The sequence below is a fragment of the Corvus hawaiiensis genome, chromosome Z (genome assembly GCF_020740725.1).
Source record: "Corvus hawaiiensis isolate bCorHaw1 chromosome Z, bCorHaw1.pri.cur, whole genome shotgun sequence".
NCBI classification, from domain to species: domain Eukaryota; kingdom Metazoa; phylum Chordata; class Aves; order Passeriformes; family Corvidae; genus Corvus; species Corvus hawaiiensis.
In genome coordinates this window covers 35286100-35307283 of record NC_063255.1, presented here as the reverse complement: position 1 = coordinate 35307283, position 21184 = coordinate 35286100, and the positions used below count along the sequence as shown (strand labels likewise).

The following is a 21184-nucleotide window of genomic DNA, read 5'->3' as shown; positions in this document are numbered from 1 at the left end:
ATGTAATCAATACATGCAATTCAGAGAGTCCTGAACCTGCAGCACAGTGTAAAGAGACTCCTGTAGAGCCAGCAAATTACAAGCAGGCTTTATCTGAGTGCTAAGTATCCACTGGGTTTTTATTTTAATAAATGCAACTCTTACAGTAGTCTGGAAGAGACATAAAGCAGCAACTTCGATGCACCACGAGTATCTGGTGTTTGTTGCGCTATCACAGTTTCTCTCCTAAGCATTTTTTGGTGTAATATGTGACATTTTCAGCCACATACTGTTCTGTAGTGTGGTCTTAGAAACTGACCAGAGCAAGCAGCCCTATTTATTTGCAAGGGAAAGTATACCTGCCTGAGTACTGACTTAAAGTGTTGAAAGTCATTTTTGCATAAGCAAACAGGAAAATGAGATTAATTTGTTCATAAACACTGTACATCTGCAGTACGAGATACTGTTGGGAATCAGAAACAATTCAGGTACAGGGGAGTCCTAGATCCAAGATGGAATAACAAATAGGCCACACACAATGCTCCACTGCTCCTCAGGTCTTCCTGTACCACCTCGGGCAAAGAGAACCTCCAAAACTGTCCAGCAACACTAGTGATGTACCTACATGCACGTGCACTGTCATCTGGTGCTATGAAATTAGACCGCTAACCTTTTTGTCTTAGAAATTGCTACATCCTAAACAGATGCTCACTGGTACTTGATGTTGACTCCGGCGAGGGAAGACATACAGACAATCAGTGTGATTGATAAAGCAAGCTTCACTTTATTGGAATTAAGCTTCTGCTTTTATACACTTGATGGCAAATATGCATACTTGTCACTTCTCTATTGGTGCTGGGTAAAAAGCTACGTTTGCTACATTTGCATGTACTGCTTATCTGGGAAACCAGAGTTCTTCCTCATTTTTCACGGTCAGTACATCTTGTCAGCACATCCTGGTTTTTATCTATATAACAGCATTATCAAGAACACTGCATCCTTGCCTTCCTTCCTTCTTCTCATTATTTCCTTTTTCTGCAGCTAGCAAAAGACCTGCTTATATCAAACTAAACAGGCATTTGCTTGTACAGCTCTTCTAAGGATCCGTGTCCCTGACCCTCCAACCATTCCTCAACAGGTAGTCTCAAGTAAAAATTCTCAAAAACATGATCTGGACAGTTGTTTCAGGATCTGTAGCAGCTGTTTCACTTTAAAGCACAGTCAAAATCAACAGCCATTTCACATTTCGTTGGGAAATTACAGTATTACTCCCTTGGTAGGACAAGCTCCCAGTAAACAACTTCAAATCTTCACAAAGGCCAAGATATGCTTGAGAATCCCTACTCCCTTTTCCTTTTTTTCTACAATTTGCTTTAATCAGAGCTAGTTTCTATTCCCTACATCCTTTTCCCCATATGGAGTCTTGCAATCCTTGCTGTAGGTTCTGTAATGCAGTCTATGCCTTCTGATGTAATGAGCCCTAAGGCTGTCAGCAATCTTTTTTGTTCTGTACTAACATATTATCAGCAAGAAATTAATGAGCAATCCTTGATGTTTTGGCATTGTGAGTTATACTTTCTAATGGCAAGGCAAAGAACTCATGGTGGGAAAGAAATACCTAAACACCTGAGCTATTTGGGATTAATATCCTACAAAGACTTAAGGGTCCAAGACCAGGATTTCATTTATATTTTATATCTAAAGTCACATACAGCTGAGAAAAGGTACTTAATAAAAACAAACAATGCACTTGCAGGAGTTAAAAGAGGAAAAAAGGGAATATGAAAGAGAAGAAGATGTAAGGAACAGAGTGCAGATGTTTGATGTTTAATTGCTAGGTCTAATACCAATCTAATATTGGTACATCTAATTTTGGTAAGTAGCTGGTGCTTATCTCGGAGTTATTCTATGAATAACTCTCAGAACTAGTTTCTATTATCTGAAATGCTGTATTGTATTCAGAACTAGTTTCTATTATCTGAAATGCTATATTGTATACTCTGCTCTGATTAGCCTGAAATAATTAAAGGATATTTTGTGTGATATCTGATGTAGAAATATTTAGCAAAGTGAAGTTATCTTAGTTGAAATAATCCAGAGCAGTCATACTATCCCAGAGTGCCATGATATTTCTACCACCCACTTAGTCCTATTAGTTTAGTATGGAGAGGCAGAGGAGGCACAAAAAAATGAATACGTGGATGTCTTGAATGCTGCTCTTGAGAGCTGGAGGTTTTTTAATTACATTCTTCGACTTTCATTCCCCCTATGACATCTGTATCTTCCACTTGACTGTTCTTCACACATTCCTACATATTTTTGCAGTGTCAGGCAGTAGTCCCCTGTAGACGCCCTTCATCAGCTGGTTCAGGAACAGTTACAACAGGGGCACCTTGAACCTTCTACTAGCCCCTGGAACACTCCTGTTTTCGTAATTAAGAAGAAATCAGGGAAATGGAGATTACTGCAGGACCTCCGGAAAGTTAATGCAGTAATGGAAGGTATGGGGGCATTGCAGCCTGGCATGCCCTCTCCCACCATGATTCCTACAGGGTGGGACATCCTGATCATTGATTTAAAGGATTGTTTTTTCACAATTCCTTTGCATCCTGATGACAAACCAAAACTTGCCTTTACTGTGCCTGCCATTAACAATGCTGAACCTGCTAAGAGATACCAATGGAAGGTCCTCCCTCAAGGGATGAGGAACAGCCCAATTATCTGTCAGTGGTATGTTGCCCAAGCGTTAGGTGGAGTTCGCAAGCAGTTTCCTGATGCACGCTGCTACCACTACATGGATGATATCCTGGTGGCAGCGTCCACACGGGACGAGCTGCTGAGAATACAGCCTCAGCTGCTCGCTGCTCTGCATGCCTAAGGATTAGAGGTAGCTCCGGAGAAAGTTCAACAGCATCCTCCTTGGAAATATTTAGGAGTGAAAATTTTGGACCAAACTATCCAACGCTAGGAGGTGCAATTCCCAGATTTGATTAAAACCTTGAATGATGCTCAGAAGCTGTTGGGTGTCATCAATTGGTTACGACCTTATTTAGGTCTAACTGCAAAGCAGCTTTCCCCTCTTTTTAATACATTAAAAGGGGATCTTGATCTGAATTCACCTCGGGAGTTGACTCCTGAAGCGCGACGAGCGCTGCAGGAGGTCCAACAGGCTGTTTCTGCTCGTCAGGTTTATCGAGTGGATCCTTCCATTGCTATCACTGTTTTCAATACTATTCCAGACCTCCATCCTACAAGTATCATTGGCCAGTGGAATGCACAATGGCCTGATCCTTTGCATATCCTAGAATGGGTCTTTTTGCCTCACCAGCCAAAAAGGACGGTGACCACAGTGTTTGAATTGGTCGCTTCTCTGATAATCAAATGCCGTCAACGGTGTTTGCAACTGATGGCTGCGGATCCTGCAGTAATTGTCATTCCAATCTCAAAGGAATACTTTGAGTGGAGCCTCATCCATAGTGCTCCTTTGCAAAGCACGCTGCAAAACTTTGCAGGGCAGATCACTCACCATCTGCTCAGCCATAAATTACTGCAGCTGGCAAAATCGACCGTACTTTCCTTGCGGCCGAGAAATAGCCGAGTGCCGGTGCAAGGACCCACCGTCTTTACGGATGGTTCAGGGAAAACTGGGAAAGCCATTGTTACCTGGAAGGAGGGATCGGAATGGCAGGTGCTGAAGGAACACGAGTCAGGCTCTGCTCAGTTAGTTGAATTAAGGGCTGTTACCATGGCTTTTCAGCGATTCTCACAGGAACCTTTGAATTTGGTTACTGACTCTGCTTATGTAGCAGATATCACCCAACGCTTAGATTGTTCACTTCTGAAGGAGGTGAACAATGCGGCTCTGTTTTCGCTGTTGCAAACCTTGTGGTCTGCAATTCAGGCTCGAGTGCATCCGTATTACATTCTGCACATTCGAAGCCACACCAATTTACCAGGGTTTCTAACAGAAGGCAATGCCAAGGCTGACATGCAGGCCAACCCTGCGTGGGTAGGGCCTCAGCCTGACAAAATTGCACAAGCCAAGGTATTGCACGGTTTCTTCCATCAGAGTGCACATACCCTGCAGAAGCAGTTTCATTTAACGCCAACCGAGGCGTGCGACATTGTCAGCGCTTGTGCTGACTGTCACAGATTCGCTGCACCTTTGCCAGAGGGGGTAAACCCCAGAGGGCTAAAAACCTTGCAGATTTGGCAAACAGATGTAACTCACGTCCCAGAATTTGGTCGGCTGAAATATGTGCATGTGTCTATTGACACTTTCTCCTCGGCTATGTGGGCTACTGCTCACACTGGAGAGAAGGGCCGTGATGTCATTGCCCATTGGAAATTGGCTTTCTCAGTCCTGGGTGTGCCAGCTTCTGTGAAAATCGATAATGGTCCTGCCTACACCTCGGAGAAGACGCGGAAGTTTTTACACCTATGGGGTGTAGACCATACCTTTGGTATCCCACATTCTCCTACTGGCCAAGCCATTGTCAAACGCGCTCATGGTACCTTGAAGCGTGTTTTGGACAAACAGAAAAGGGGACTGCATGGAGAAACCCCACAGAGCCGACTAGCAAGAGCTTTGTATACAATTAATCACCTTACAGTACCACAAAATTCAAATAATCCTGTTATTCTGAATCATTTTCTCTCATTGCAGTCTGCAGGCGAGACACAACTGCCCCGGGCAAAAGTCTGGGTACAGAATTTACTCACTAACCAGTGGGAAGGCCCTCATGAGCTTATCGTTTGGGGTCGTGGGTATGCTTGTGTTTCCACAGATACTGGGATACGGTGGCTACCTTCAAAATGCGTTCGCCCTGACCTGCGGCACCAGAGGCAGAACAGGCAACCTCCAAATGATGGCCAGAACGCCAACCATCCAAATGGCGACCAGAATGTAGATCATCAGCCTAATGACTCTTCTGATGATAACCAAGATGTCAGCCATCAGGCAGATGGTCCTTCTACAAGCAGAGACTGGGATGGTCCTTCTACAAGCAGAGACTGAACTTTAAATTTCTTGTTATGGAGTCAGATAGTTAAAGCCTTAAGGACATATTTAGAATTAATAACTGATGTAGATTTCTATTTAGGATTAATAGTAGGGTTGTTATCTTATAAAACAAAAAGGGGGAATTGTAGGTACAAAAATGCTGTTAGTGAGGATCTTCTTGTTATTTTTCTAAGTCCATGAGAGACTTTTCTCTCTCACAGAAGAGGTAGCAGGGAATGTAAACAACCAAGCCACCTGCAACCTTGGAAAGTCTTGTTTATGGTATAGTAGAAAATATTTTGACAATGGATGTTTTAGGATTCTAGCCAATCACCCCCAAGGGGTGGCTGGTCCTTTGCCCAATTAGATTATGAAGAAAAAGTCTATAAAAGGTTTGTAAAATAATTAAATAAATCAATCTTGCTGCACAATTCCTGCCTGCTGGATCTTCTCCTCCTCCTCCTCCCTATCACTGCGGGACACGGTGATATACCGTAGGAACCAGGCCTGCGGTAATAGTCCCCTAACTTTCCAGAGCTGATCTTGAAGAACTGAGGCCTTTCAACCAGCCAGACTTCATGTTAGTCTGATTCCCTGTAGTCCGTATCATGTAAAAATGTAAAAAAACCCAAACTAACAAAAACCAAACAAAAATAAAAAGGACTCAAACACACAAACACCAAAACAAAAGCACCAAAACAAACAAACAGAACTAACAAAAAAACCACCCCAACAACCAACCCCAAAACATGACATTATTTGGGGTTTTTTCCTCTATCTTTTAGATATTTAATGCAAAATAGAATGATATGTAAGTTCCTTACCATTCCTTTCACTGCCCAAATTCAGGAATGTAATTAGTTATTCTCACTGTGGGTCTTGATAAGAATTTTACTGTACCTCATCCATGTGATGTGAGTCCTTTTCACACAATTTCTTTTTGCATATATTGCAAAGGTTTCACACATACAGATGCACAGCTGTCTTTAACAATTGCTTAGGCAGGTCTTCTTTCTGTAAGAAACAAATCCAAATGCACTCAACAACTGCAACAAAACAACAGCCCCAGTTTTCATTGTTAGCATCAGCCTATTTGTGTTTTCTTTGGAGTTCCACATACATTTTCTCTGACCTTTGTGAGATGTATTAATGTCCAGAAGTTATGTCCTCAGCTTGAGTCAGACTCTGTAATGAAAGTTATTATGCCTTTTCTTTCTTGAGGATAGCGGGGTGCTAACTTTGTCCACCACATTTTCCTCTTTTCCTCTTTCCACTTTTCATTTATGTTCATAATTTTATAACAATCATGTGCTGATATTTTATTTGCACATGTCCTACGTATCTTACTTGCATCTGCTCTACTGCTGTTCTATATTCTTCACCAGGACTGAGCGTGCCCCCGTGACAGCAGAGGCCGACTTTCTGCAAATCAGTCTCCACAGATTATGTCTTTAACAACATTTCACTGAAATTTGTTTCCCTATTTTCTAAAATACTAATCATCTCGAAATGTACAATGTAAAAGTTATAACATCAACACTAACCAGCAAGGAAAGTTTCTAGTATCCAGAGACTTAGTAGGTGGTATAGAAACATATCTAACAATTATAGAAGGAACTCAATGCACCTAAACTCCTCAATTATATCACAACTAGCAAGCTGACCAGTTCTGAGCATATTTATGGACTCAGAACATGGGCAGTGATCTTGCTTATGGTGATAAATTGTTGGAGTGACACTTGTGCTTTTGGCTTGCGCCCGCTGAGATTTTCAAAAACTACCAGGTGTGGTTCAAAAATTAGCAGTGGGAAAGGGCCATGTGATTTGCATGCTGGTATTAGCTATGAGAACAGTTAGTCTTTGAGAAGAGAACCAAAGCAGAGTGTAAGCAGGAGCCAAGGCTCTTCCAGATTTGGATACAGAAGAGGCCGTAGTGGGAGACAGCAAGTGAGCAATGCTGCAGACATCATGTGAATTAAGTTGCATTAATAAGTAAACCAAGAACCTTAAAATCTGCTGTCCATACATTTCTAATGTTGCATATCCATCTACCTGGTACCTCATTATTTTTTTAATGAAACAACTAATTATTTTCTAGGAAACACATAGATATTTAAAACTCACCATGATTTAGCTAATTAGTCCCTCAACACATCCCAGGGAGCAAACAAATTAACCAGCAGTTTCCCCAGTTAAAACCTGCAATTTTTCTCTGTTTCTTTGATCATTGTAATTACCAAAGGGATTAATGTTATTGGTGCTGTTATTTGACTGCCTTAAAACACCCACATGTGGAGTACAAGGTCGTTATATACTAGATGTGTAGTTGTAGTTGCCTAGCTCAGAAAACACTTTCTTCATGGATCAAGAGAGGCAGGAGGGGGAAGGGTAGAGTGGTGAGCAGTCACAGAGGTGAGAATTTTCTTTCCACAAATTGGTTTTGCATTCTTGCAGATGAAACCTTGCTCCCATTTGTTTGCATGTACATTTCTGGAACCTTTGCATGGAACCTTTGCAGAGACAGGTTTCCTATCCTAAGACCAGTATAACTGTTGTAGTGAAACAATGCCCAAAAATGTCACTGTTGTCCCACAGACTTCTAACTAGCAGCTGCAAACCAACAGTACTTGAGTAGATGAGATGTAGTAATAAGAAATAATTTTATATTTATGCAACATTCTCTTATACAGGCTGAAGGCAGCAGAAGTGTTCTTCTTCTGTAAATACTAACTAACTGGGATTCCTTTTCCTCTTCTTTTCCTTTTATGTTCCTGGATGCAATTTGTATGATTGTACTTTATATCACATTATCTGCGACAATTCATTTTTTTCCTTCAGTTTTCCTGAACCCATTACTTAGGACATCACCATTACATCACAGTCTAGTCATCCTCCTTGAAACACTGAAAAATGTCAGCCCAGTGTTGAAACTGGTAATGGTCAGGGGCCTGATTCCATTCAGATTAAATCTAAGAGAGCCTTTTTATCAAGATTTCATTGGGAGTAATAGAAAGTCTGAGAAACTGGTAGCCCCAGAAGAGCAAAGTGTGTTAGCTGCCCATATGACCCTCCCTGTCCTGGCTCTACCTCACCATGCTGAGGGCCATATGGTCAGTTAATTGAGTATACCATGTTATAGATTTTACATCTCTCCAAATATTGCTAATATAATTCTGAATATTCATAGAAAACTTTTAAAAAGTGCTCAGTAGCCAATAGGTTGGATTGCAGACAGGCAACAGTCCAGCAAAGGTAATACAAAAAACCAAATATCTTTTGCTATATTAGAAATTTAGGATAGAGAGTTCTTTTTCCCAGGAGCAGATTTCACTGGAAAACAGTTGAGGAAAAACTGTGATCTTCCTTATTATTGTTGACAATTTCCTTACTTTCTGTTTTGTTTGATACCATTGCTTGGAAAGAAACAATTCTTGAAGTTGTTTCAAGATGTTTCTGTGATGAACAGATGTCTGTACACACCACTTTCAGAGGTAACATTTTTAGTCAGACATTTTTATATAACTTTCTGTGAATCTGCATTTCTGAGCAGCCATTTTTTGGGACAAGAACTATATGAAAGGTTTTACCATCTGCTTGTAAATCAGGACAAAGAGAAAGGAATCTTTTTCCCCACAGGGACTTTAGGCATTGCAAAGGATGTTCCCATTTCCTCCCTGCATAAGCATGCAGGAGGTCACTAAATAATCGGCAGTCTGCATGTTTCCATAGATGTGTGTCTGTGCCTGGGTCAAATCCAATCCACATCATTTTTATAGTAGTGTGACATCCTTATCTGCAGCACTGAAGATAATGGGGTGTGTAGGCTGACAATTTATCTCAAAAACAGAGATATTTTACAAGCTGTGTTAAGATTTAGGTGGCCTCATTGTAACACTTGGAATGGAAAATAATAATTACATGGCTCTGTCTGCAATCTAAGACATAGATTGGTCTGCAGTCTAGAAAGTGGAGTTTCTAATGTCATCAGAGTCCCAAGGGCTCTGGCCAGAGGCCTGTACAAATCATGTGTTGGTTTCTGATACGTTTGTGTACAACTGAGGAAAAAATGTGTAACTTCCTATACCTTTAGAGGCTTGGACAGATGGCCATGGTCTTTTTTTTTTTTCAAAAAGGTATCTTTCAACAGTTTTATTAGGCTAAAACCAGCCCAGATGATGAATGATGAATCAGAAAAGATGCAAGGGGCAATCTGAATTTCAATCTTTCATGCAACTGTTGACAACTAAGAGGACCTAGACACCAATTTTTCTCCTTATTGGCTCAAGTTTTCTCCCACAGTTGGCCTGATCCCATGTTCCAGAGTTCCTCATTTTTCTCAAACTGATTTTTTTCAGGTCATAATACTTTTATGCTTACTTTAGTGTTCTGAATCCATTTTATAAAGAATTTATGCATGCTTAATGATAATAAAAATTCTTTACAGAAGTTTTATTTATAAAAAACACTAGCCTTTATGGATATTGCATACATGCAGCTCATTTAAAAATTAAGTCAGCTATTTAAATGTCAAACTGCATCCTAGTTGACTGAGCATTAAATTTTGACTTAAATTACTAGATCCATACTAGCTTTTTACTTGTACTGAACTTGTGCATGATCTTTACTAGGAGATGATCATTATAATTTATACAGAAATAGGCAATTTCCCTTTTTGTACCAGACATAAGCAAAACTTCTGATGAGATAAATACAGGCATGATTTGGATATATTTCCCTTTTTGTACAAACATCTGTTCTGCATCATTCATAAATAAAAATGTGGTTCTGGAATGTTGGGTTCTGGTGGTTGGTTTTTTTCCCTAACCACTGCTAAAAAAAGAGAAAAATTAATTAGTAAAGATGATAAACATTATGCAATACACTAGTCCATTACGTGTGGAGCGCTTTCTGAAAAAAAGTGATAGGAGCTCCCAACGATGTAAAATCCCTGGTATTGATAGATAACTTTCCCTTGACACTTGAAGGACCCCCAGTTCATTATTCATAAAGTAAATCCTTCAGTTATGTTTTGGAGTTCAAACCACTTCAACTTTTCTTTGGGTACCATGAAAGTAGTCTTGCAATTTTCTACAGAAATCTGTTCTGCATTTCAACCACAAAATATCCTAGGAGGAGCTGAGTGAAAAATAACTCTGTTCTAATAGACTGTATCAACAAGCATCTGAAGAGAAGCAGTTTTAACAAGGGTTCAATTTTTTAGGTCCTTCTGTATTATCAGTTTGATAATAGAAGTAAATGCAATTATTTGCCCTTTCCCCCTTCACAATACAAAGGTAAAGGAAATAAGTATATGATTTTGACAGCTTATTGTATTGCAATGGTAGATGAAGATTTTATAAATACTTAGACATGTCATTCCTGTCTGCTTCTCACTCAAGAGTGGATATTCACAATATCTTGCTGTAAGCAGATAACTTGGATAATCTGAATCACTCTTGAGAATTCACTTACTATACAAGGACTTTGAAATAAGACCATGAAAACTATAGGCCTTAAAAAGATAGATTGTCATTGTCCTCTTCTCTAGGTACCTCTGCTATGACTGCTTTATTCTTCCTAGCACTAAAATCACTACAGAATAAGGAATGTGGAAACTCATGTGGTACAATACTGGGCACGGTTAGAAACAGAACTTCAATCTCCTAAGGACTAATGCATCTCGCTCTGTTATTTACCATGTACTTCTGTACACTATGACAGTCTTATATCCAATCCCAGTCCCAATACTTCCAAATGTCCAAGCATCTGTCTTGGTGTTTGGTGTTTAAATGTTATGAAATCAAAAGTTATTTTTCAGGAACAACAGAGGAGCAGACACAAATAAAGTTTCCTTTTTCCCCAAAAAATTCAGTAACTTGAGGGCTTACCCAGAGTGTGGGAGTCCTGTGGCCAGCTAACCCTTCAGTCTGAGACACTTAAGCACTGCCTTCCTCTTGAGGGGTGAGTAGGTGTATCAACAAGGTAGAGGTTGCTGTTGTGTTCACACCCCTTCCATTTTGCATATAACTGCCAAATAGCCTGTAGTCAGAAAACAAAATTAGGAGTGAACATAATTGTCTTGCCTAGTAATGAGCAACTGACTCAAAAAAAAAGTAGACCTAATTTCCAGCCTCTGCTCTTGTTATTTAATCATTTTATCTAATGTCTCTTTCATTTGCATTCAAGCTGCTGAGAGTAGCTCTTGTTAATTTCTAAGCAGCAAGACCTATGAGATTTTCAAGTGACAGAAGTATGTTCTGCTTGAAAACAGCAGAATATAAACAGAGTATGTGGATATGAGAAGTAGATTGCCCATGCCATTTAGTGCTTCTGCAAATATAACCTTGTTTGTGCCCTATTCCAACAAAGTGTTTTTCTTGTGTATTGCTATAATTATTGTGTATTATTTAGAAGATAATTTGTGTAGCAGTTCATTTTTCAATACTTTAGCAAAGCTCTTCTTGTGCTTTCAAAAATTTTATGATTTGCAAGTGGTTCTTAACAGATGTGATTTCAAATTATATAATTAAAGAAAAATATTTCTCTTCGTGGCACACAAACACAAACATAAGATGCATCTTTTCTTGTTTTCTCCCTAAGCATGAATTTCAGAATGCATCTCTTTAATAACATAATCATATTTCCTAGTAGTGCAGTCTTATATCTATAAAGGGATGAGGAAAAAAAGAAAAAGATGAAAGTTTGAAAAGATCAGCATATTGCTGGGTTCAGGCAAGCTGATTGTCCTGTATTGTCAAACTGAGATAAAAGTCACATGACTCAATGTTTGTTTGGGGGGCGGTTTTTTCCAGTGAAATTTAAGCTTTTCCCTCTGGTTTCTGTTACCCAGATAATACATTTCAGTGCATTGGTTGTTTTTTATGTTGTGGTCTGAAAGCTGCTGATGTTAATGAGCTCAAAGAGGTTCAGTTCCTTGCTCTGAATTCTGAGTGATCCCAGAAAATTTGCTAGCCCTTAGCCAAAACTCACTATTTCTTGCTTACTCTTATCTACAGGAATAAGGAATATACAGACAATAAGGAACATACTCTTTATGTACTCATTTATTATTGCAAGGACTACAGGGGTTAATGCAGCATCAAAAGCAATTTTGCTGAGCAGTGTGTACAGGAAGAATTCATACATGAAATGTCAATTCCTAGATTTAAAAATTTCTTAAATCTGAACTGATGCTGCTTTTTTGTTGCACTTGGGTTAACATTATATCATGTTTTGTTAATGGTTTCTTTAGACTTTTCTTAGCTTTATTTTCTACAAGTGATTATATTCTTGTCTATGTTTCTAAGGACCACTTCCTCTTTTTACCTTCAGGACAAATAGAATGAATTCCCTGTAGCATCCAATTACTTAAGGCTCACTCAGAGGAACTAAGCCAGTGGAGGGAGCTGAAACGGACTTGCATATGAAACCTCAAGAAGCTGACCGTGTGCTATACAATGTGCTGACTAGTAGATAATGCAAAGGATGCCAAAAAGGCCTTTCTCTATCAAACAAGACACTGTACCTTTCACAAAGTAGTGGCTACATATTGCAAAGAAGAGCTTACATTTCTACCTCCTGTGTCATAGTATATAAGATTTTAGTGACGTTTTCAAGGAGAGAGACAAACAGAAGGTGAAGGTACTTCTAAAAAGCTATGTTCAGCTCAGAGGCTATATTCAGCTAATTGGTTCAGCTTCTGTATTAGAAATTTAGCACTGCTAAAGGGTTTTGACTTTGTTACCAGCTGAGTCCACTTAAATGCTTTTCTGAGGGGCCAGGTTAGAGAGCCTGTACTTCTGCTTAAGCTAACAAAAGGAAAGAATGTTTTCAAAAGTGTGTTTTCGGGATGCTGCTGCACAGACCACCCCAAATAACAACTCCAGAGACAATAACCTAACCTTGGGACTAAACCATTCAGTCCTATGAGGTCTCAGGAAGCCATTACTTTCTCTGTATAAATAGAAGCAACAATAAAAACGCAGTGTAATCTGACCAATTTCTCACATCAAAGCTGACACTTTAATTACAACACTTTATTACAATAAATGCCTCTTCCATCTTTGTCTCTCAGAGTCATCCTTGTAGTCTCTAGGATGTTCTCCTTCAGCTGCCTTTGGCAAAGAATATTCTTCTTCCCTTCACCTCTTCCAGCTGTGAACTAACTGGATTTTAATACAAATACACAGCATCTGGTAATTTTCTAAACAAACCTCATAATGGACAGACAGCAAAACAGGGCTACAAAGGAGGATGCTAAACCTGCAGGTTAGGGGCCAGCATGCCACACAGGTTGGGAGGTGTGACTGGAACGCAAAAAATGAAGTTGCTATGGACTGTAACCATACGTCAGACCTAGCTGAGCTTTCGAATGTTCCTTTCAGACTAATAGTGGAACTTCGAGATTCAAGAGAAGAATTATCTCTTCTTTTTTCTAAGCAAATATGTTCTGCAAGTGAGAAGCATCAAACTCTATTTCTGAGAGACCTACTTGTTTAAACAACTGGCATGTGGATATGTAGTGAGCATGGAACCACCTGAACCAAAATTTTGCTTTAACACTATAGATATTTCAACCTATGCTGCTCAGTTTCTATTAAATGCCTGTTTCCTAACGTATACCTATAATATATTTTCAGTAAATTTAACATGGTCTTAACGCCATCTCTATAAAAGTTACTTACTTAAAAAATCCCCTAAAAATAGACCATTCAGTGTCTCCAGGTTTAAAGCAGATTTTACTGTAAAACATTAAATGTTTATAAGTTTTAATTAAATTCTATTAATTCAATTATATTAGAATTTAATTAAAATTTAATTTTTTAAATTAATAAAACTTTTGGCAGCTTTTTATGACTTTAATGGCTCTTCATTTTTAATGAAGGTGTTTAGCGCTCCTTCAACAGAAAGATCCATCTTTTCCCATGGATGCACAAAGGATTGGTGAACTGCATATAGATACATCCGGCATAAAAATAAAATAAGGGTAAATAATTGTATTTCATTACTGGCTTAGTAAAAAAAAAATTTAAAAAGAGGCATATTTGATTACAGAACATGTCTGTGCTACTGAAATTATGGCTGTAACAGACAAGTGTACATTTTTAAAGTATTTAAGTAGTATGGGCAGCATAGTGGTGAAAGACTTCATCGCTCTGGAATCACCATGGCTGAGGAACCCTGAAACCCACCTTGGATAAGTGGTTAGCTAGTTCATGCTAAGGTCAGTGCATCATGTCATCTCTGCTACTGTTTGCCCAAAGGGTATATGTTAAATAACCACAGGAAAACACCTGGGTGTTCTCCTTATACTTTCAGAGTTTTGATGTAACTTAAGCTTGTGCTCGAGAAGTCATTTGAAACATTGAATGACGTGGACATCTTCTTTCAGAAAACTTATTTTAAACTTAAAATTCTGCATGTAACTTTTCCCAGTTAAGTTAGTTCCTTCCTCTGCGCAGCATTCACACTTGCTCTGACAAACACTTTTTCTCCAGTTCTGCTGGAATCAGTCATCCACTCTTATTTCTTTCCATAAGCTTTCTGCTATGGAGTCCATGGCTTCTTTCAGTATCTCCTGTGAAAGAATATTCATTCCAATGGGTAACAGAAGAACTGAGTCTGTAGGCAGAAGAATATTGGAGCTCAGTCTAAGAAGCCTCAGTGGATTTATCTTTCAACCAACTGCTGCTGCTATGTAAAGGCTTTGTGAAAGAATAATTCTTCAATGTTACCATAATAATACTTAAAAAGGTGGAAAAATCCCAACAGTGTGAAGCAGTGTCAAGTCAAATTTTATCAGAATGTTTTAGCTGACACAGTTACTTTTTTGCAAACTTTCACTGTGAATAAGTTTGAAATGCCTGTTTCTATTCCAGATGAAATCAGGTTTTATTAGAAATGTGACAAAATGTAAATAGTGTCATGAAGGAGAAAACCTGTCAGTCCCCAGCCAGGCCTGAAAAGCACTAAGGAACAAAAGTTTGTGTTGCCATCTCTTACCACAACATATTCTTAATAAAGTCCTTATCAAATAGAGACACGGCTCAAGGAGTTGCTACATGTGACCGGACAGTTTCCATCTACCCAGTGCCCAAGATGGAGAGCCATAAGTTCAGATACAGGTGTCCAGACTCTCTTCTACACATTTTTCTGACAAAAATGGGTCTCAAAATAATGGAACCTTGCTCTTTGAGATAATGCAGGAATTGACTGGATGCTGTGAAAGACTGCATCATGCTGAAGCACATGCATATATGGTGTCAAATCAGTAGATATTTCTTTGGTGCAATTTGCTGAATTATTGGTAATTATGGGTTGAAGTACAGTTCAAGTCTTTTGAGACAGAGATACATATACAGGAGTATGATTTAGCATTGCAAGTTAAAGGAATTAAATTCCATTCTACTGGAATGCAGTAGAAATCAGGGAATGAAATGAGAGTGCTGGAGGTGCATTTACATCCTTCACAGTTTTGTGTGGCTTTAAGTGAAGTTAATTAATTGAATTAATTTAATTTCATTTCTTATTTTAATTTTATTCTATTAATTGAATTAACTTGCTTATTTCACAGAAGGAAATGCTGTGATAAGAAATAAAATGAATGTAAGAAAATATGTGGTGTCTGCAGAGTTTTTATTTTCTTTTACTTTACCCTGGATACTGTGTTTCAAGAGTAGAAGTATTCCCTTTCTCTTGACGGTCCAGGCTTCTCCTGGAAAAACTAATGAGATATTTGCCAAGATAATGTGTCATCCTTGATGCCAAGTGAGCCAGTCAGAACAAATCACTTCATCAGTAGTAAGCTATTTATAGTATTCACACATGTGTCATCTCTGTTCGCTTTGATTTCTGTCCTGCTGCAAATCTAATGCAGTTGTAACTACCATAATAGTTAGCAGTGTGCGATGTAACCTTTCTTTCCCATTTGTTTTGTATCCTTAGTATGTGGGAACAGCTTGGGCATGGCTGGCCATTCTTTCAGATACACCCTGGCTTCAGAGAGGAACAGGTGGAACAGTGACCATGATCTGACAGAAGTGTCCACTGCTTTCCTTAAAACTCTTTCTGCTGTCAAAACCGAGGTATGCAGGCTGAACAGTTATTGGAAAGGAAGGGCACCAAAGGTGTTTAGATTGAATTATTCCTTGTTGAACTGCTTCTGTGTATTGACAGTGTGCCAGACTTCTCTCATGGACTGGCTCAGCTCCTCCCTGCTGGTTACATATGCTACCATTTCCTCCTCCAGTTAACTCCTTTTTCTATGTTTCATGATACACCTTTTTCCTTCCATTTTCCCTCTCCTTCATTTTCACATAGAGTGCTTGAACAACATCTAGCAGCAAAGAGGCAAAGGTGAAGTGGAAGAAAGAGTGGCTCAGAGGGCTGCTTAGTAACATGGAAATGCACATGGTATTTCCCTTTAGTTCTTATATAACAGCTATTCATCAGTAGATACTATGCTGAAGGTCATTTTGGTATAAAGGCAAAATTAAAATTATACTTTATATTGTCATTTTACATTCTTCTTTTGTATTATTTTAATTAAATCCAAAGACTGTCAAGCATTTCATGTTGAATTATTTACTTAAATATTACATAGCTTTACTAATTCATTTCTCATCTAAGTATCTGTATTTAATGCAATGATTATGAAAGTTTTAAATGTGATTTTTGTGAACATACAGTTAGAATTAGCTTGAGTGCAAGTGCAATTAAGTTTGCATCATGTGCTAACTTAATTTTTATGCAAATACGCTTTCATGATGTTGCAGATGTTTTTCATTTAAAAATATGGGCATAACACATGCCCCTGAGAATTGGATTTCTCTATACCATACATATTTTAATAAAGTATTCCTGCCCTGAGAAAGTATAATAGGCAAAGTCTATAGTGAAGAGTGTGCATTCTGTTCCAAATGAAGAGTGGAAACTCCTATATGTCCACATTTATTTTGTATAGGATTAATCACGCAGGAACACAAAACCCCTAAGTGGAAATGAGTTTATTTACTCATCTCACTGTAACTTTTAATAAAGACAGGTCCTGTGTTTCTGATAGGAATTTAGAAAGAGTAGAGCAAACGAGTTTAGTGAATACTGCCAAGTGTTGAGATCAAACAAGAATGCAGTGGTTATACAGCACAGCAGGAGTGGGCGATGCATGGAAATAATGGTGTACTGCTGTAGGTCACACATACTGAGACACTTGGGGTCCCACAAGTGGAATTGGACCCACACTTCACTCCTAAAGTAGGCAACCGAGCATTGGGCTACATTCAAAGGTAACTGTCAGATAATATGTTCAGAACTCAGGGATTTACTGGTTTAACTATGGTCTAAATTAAACAGGTTTTTACTGCAAAGAAAAAGATTGCTATTCTTTTTTCCTCTGAAGAATCTACACTAAGCTTTCTGGCCCATTCTTTTCTTTCTTTTAGGAAAACAGGTTCAACTTTGTCTCTGAAATCTTTGTAATGATCTTTCCCATGCAAAAGAGAATTTGGAAAGTTCTCTGTCATGTTGGTTTGTCTAAAGTTTGAGTCATTTTTGTGTGTGGTTTTATTTTCTCTTATACAGAACACAGCATTTAAAGAAAGGTCAAAGCCACAAATAAGCCTTCATGCATACATTTTCACTTATCACTTAATCCTGAGGCACTATTGGTTTAATCAGAAGTGTATGTGTCTGTGTGTGGAGGGAGGGAATTAAACAGGAGTGTTGGAACAGAGCCTTTCAGTAAAGCACCCAGTTTCACTTTCTTCTTTTATCTGGCAATACTTGTCCTCAGGTTACAGAGCTGATGGTTGATGGTAGCAGATTTAAGGCCATAGCAGATGTTACAGATCTGATACGTGAGAGCAGTTAATCAGATAAGAGGTTATCTTCTGAAACACCTCACTATTGTTTCAGTTCTGTCTCCAGAGTGAAATCTGAAGCATGGTGAGAGGACGATGACTCTTAAAGGGGAGGATTTAGCAATAGGTTTGGTTCAATTTGTCTGACTCATCTCTCTAAGAGTAGGTAATGACATACTGTAAGAGTATCACAAATAGAAGTTGTGAGGTACACCATCTACTAAAAACTTTTTCTGCCATGATACTTGTTTTGTTTTATGATATTTGTCACTATTTGATCCTTTTAGTGACTGTTCTAATGAGTCTGCAAACTCTCAGCAATCACAAAATCTTGATTTTCATTTAGTGGTTACCTTATTACAACCATTAATTCAGTAAAAATAGGATAAACAGAGTTAAAAAAAAATCTGTAATTTAGGTGATGAGAATGAACAAAGTGATGTATGGTGGAGGACTTTTAAAAGGTTGTATCTCAAGCAGGTCAGAATTGATGCCTGTCCTGGTGGCAGGGAGAGGGTGGCACTTAGTGCAGTGTGGGCATGGCCAGGTTGTTATTCTATACCAGTCACATCAGTGCTGGGGGCCTGGTTTAAGGAAGAAAACTAAACACCCCACCAAAAGTGCATAATTTTGCCTCCCCCTCTCCAGCAGGAAAGTGTTGACACCAAACCCTTCAAGAACTGGCCCAGCCCCGTTTTCTCCAGAGCATGGCTACAGGACATGTTGCTGAAAGAAAAGCAGAAAAAAAGCGAATTCACACCAGTGCTGAACTGACAGCACTGGCATGGAGCCTGCCACAGGGAAAAGAGTGGAGGGCAGGGACCCCAGCTCAGCTGAGATGGTGAAACCAAGTGGAAGGGAGCCCAGATGAGCCCAAACCAAAGCCAAAAGGAACACATCAGAATGTTTGGAAAAAGGGGCAGCCACCCATGGGACTGCCTTCCAGTGCAGCAGAGTAGTAAAAATGGTGGTGCAGGCAGCAGCAACTGTGCTCAACAGAACAGCAGTGCAACCTGACAGCAATGACTTAGGTTTTGGGGAGCTTGTTTGCCATTGTTTGTCACTGTTTCAAGCCTGGGAGGTGGGAAACACTAACTGTGGCAGCCCCCCTGCCATCTTGCCTTAGTTCCCAATGCCCATGTGGGAGGCACACAGGAATGGTCGCCATAATGCCTTTGTGTGGGGAAGATGTCCACCATCTTGGTTTTGTGTTCCCAGTGGTAAACACCTTTTGGTGCATAAATCACCTTCTCTTTTTGTATATTTTTTGCTATTAATACTGTTGTTGTTATTGTGTGGGTTTTATTCCATTGCTTTGAGTTTCAGTAAATTGTTATCTCAACCCATAGTCTCTGCTTTTGTCCTTCCCTTACCGGATGGGGCGGGTGAAGGGGAGTAGCTTATTTGGAGTTTATTTTCTGGCTGGTGTTAAAACCAGCATAATGGTAAACTTGGCTTTCATTAAAGAGCGATATTTTGTGAAAAACTGGGAAAGAAAAGCCAACCTGACATTATAGAAATATAATTACATCCTTTATGATAAAACAATGCCAAAGAATGTGTGATCTCATCCTCCATGGAGCATGAAGAGAAGCAGTTCGAATTATGCACACATCAATATATTTAAAAAAACATTATTTCTTTGAAAAGACAGCTTCATTGTTTTTAAATATAGGAATGAGCAAACAGCACACTGTGCAGTTGGTCTGATCATTTAATTCTGCTTCTTTAACCTCATACAAAAATGAAGTCGTGAGTTTAGTCTCTTAGAAGGGAGAAAGACCTTTGGAAAATAGTTTTGGAAGGAGTCAGATCATCTTCTCCCAAAGTATTACTGACATTTCCTAATATCTGAAAATATCTATATTTTTTTGTAAATATTAATATCTATACACATTTCATCATTACTTACTGTAGTGGTTTGACCTTGGCTGAGCGCCAGATGCCAAGTGCTCTATCACTCCCTTTCTCAGCAGGACAGGGTAGAGAGAAATTAGATAGAAAACAGCTAGTAGGCTGAGATAGGGAAGTTTACTAAAGCAAAAAAAACAGGAAAAGCAAAAGTTTGTGCTCACATAAGCAGAAGAAAGAGTCAGTCTCTACTTCCCATCAGCAAGCAATGTTCAGACACTTCCTGGGAAGCAGGGCTTCAGCACACATTTGCTCTGGAAGGAAAACATTGTAGAACAACAAATGTCCCCCCATTCCTCCTCCTTCCCTTACCTTTCATATCTAGGCTGATGCCACATGGTGTGGAATATCCCTTTGGTTAATTCGGGTCAGCTGGCCTGGTTGTGTCCTCTCCCAGGATCTTCTTCCCTGCCAGCCCCTTGATGTGGAGGGAATGTTAGAGGGACAGCCCTGCTCTGCAGTAGCCAAAACACTGGTGTGTTATCAGCACCCTTCCAGCTACCAATGCAAAGCACAGCATCATGGGGGCTGCTAAGGGGAAATGAACTCTACCTCAGCCAGACCCAATACACTTACAAAATGTGCTCAACAGTAAGTTAGACATAGCAGCACAATACTGTAATGAATCAATAGGATAGTGGTACAATTAAGTGGTATCAATTCAGTCTAATTTATGATAATTTAGCAACATTGTTGCTGGTGTTAAAAATACTGTTTATTGGTAAAATAGACATACTTGGAAGAAATTATTGAGTTTTTAAAACACTTTGTATTAGGGAAAATACTAGTATACATAAAAGACTGCATACGCAAATGAATATAACTGTAAACTGAACTTCATTTACTCATCCGTCTTCAGGGAAATGTTAACTGTATCATAGTTCATTATAGGAAGAACAAAATTTCAGAGAGGTTTAAAAACCTTATTGCCACTGATATTTTATGGCATTTGGTAAAGCTTTTTTTCCTCTCATCTTGATACATAGTAGATGTTAATATTTTTCAAGTCTCCGTTTTCAGAGTCTTTGTGTACTAGGCGCACACTGTCTAAGCATTAGTTTTGCATATAATTAAATTCTATTAGAAGATACTAATGCCACAACCTAATGAGCGCTGCAGGTCTGTTCCCTGCAATGGGACCAGATCTAGGTTCACTGACTTTGGAAAGATCCCCGCTGACTGAGCACAAGCCATGTTCCAGCTGCTGCTGGTTGTACTTTCAAGATATGCCAAAATCTTACACCACTGACAAAATCTGTCTAACCACTATCTTGCAAGAGACATCCAAGCAGCTAAGATTTGAGTTGTCTGTGTGCTTTTTTTGAAATACAGATGATGTTGCAGAGCTTCTATCTTGCTGTGATTTCAGGAATCCTTGTTACTTTCCAATAAGATACTCCGAGGTCTTTGAAAGCACTGATGGTACATGTGATTT

The 21184-nt window shown here is 39.0% G+C and overlaps 1 long non-coding RNA gene across 5 annotated transcripts in view; it reads right to left on the bottom strand.

Moving 5' to 3' along the window:
* The window catches only part of LOC125320063, a 111105-nt gene that overhangs the window by 71543 nt on the left and 18378 nt on the right, over positions 1-21184 (bottom strand). For 4 of the 5 annotated variants that reach the window (XR_007200981.1, XR_007200985.1, XR_007200983.1 and 1 more), the window contains exons 3-4: positions 10870-11020; positions 5882-5995 (exon numbers count right to left, since the gene is read on the bottom strand). This is a non-coding gene — a long non-coding RNA (uncharacterized LOC125320063). Of the gene's footprint in view, positions 1-5805; positions 5996-10869; positions 11021-21184 lie in introns of all 5 variants that reach the window. The other variant, XR_007200982.1, reaches the window with a different exon arrangement.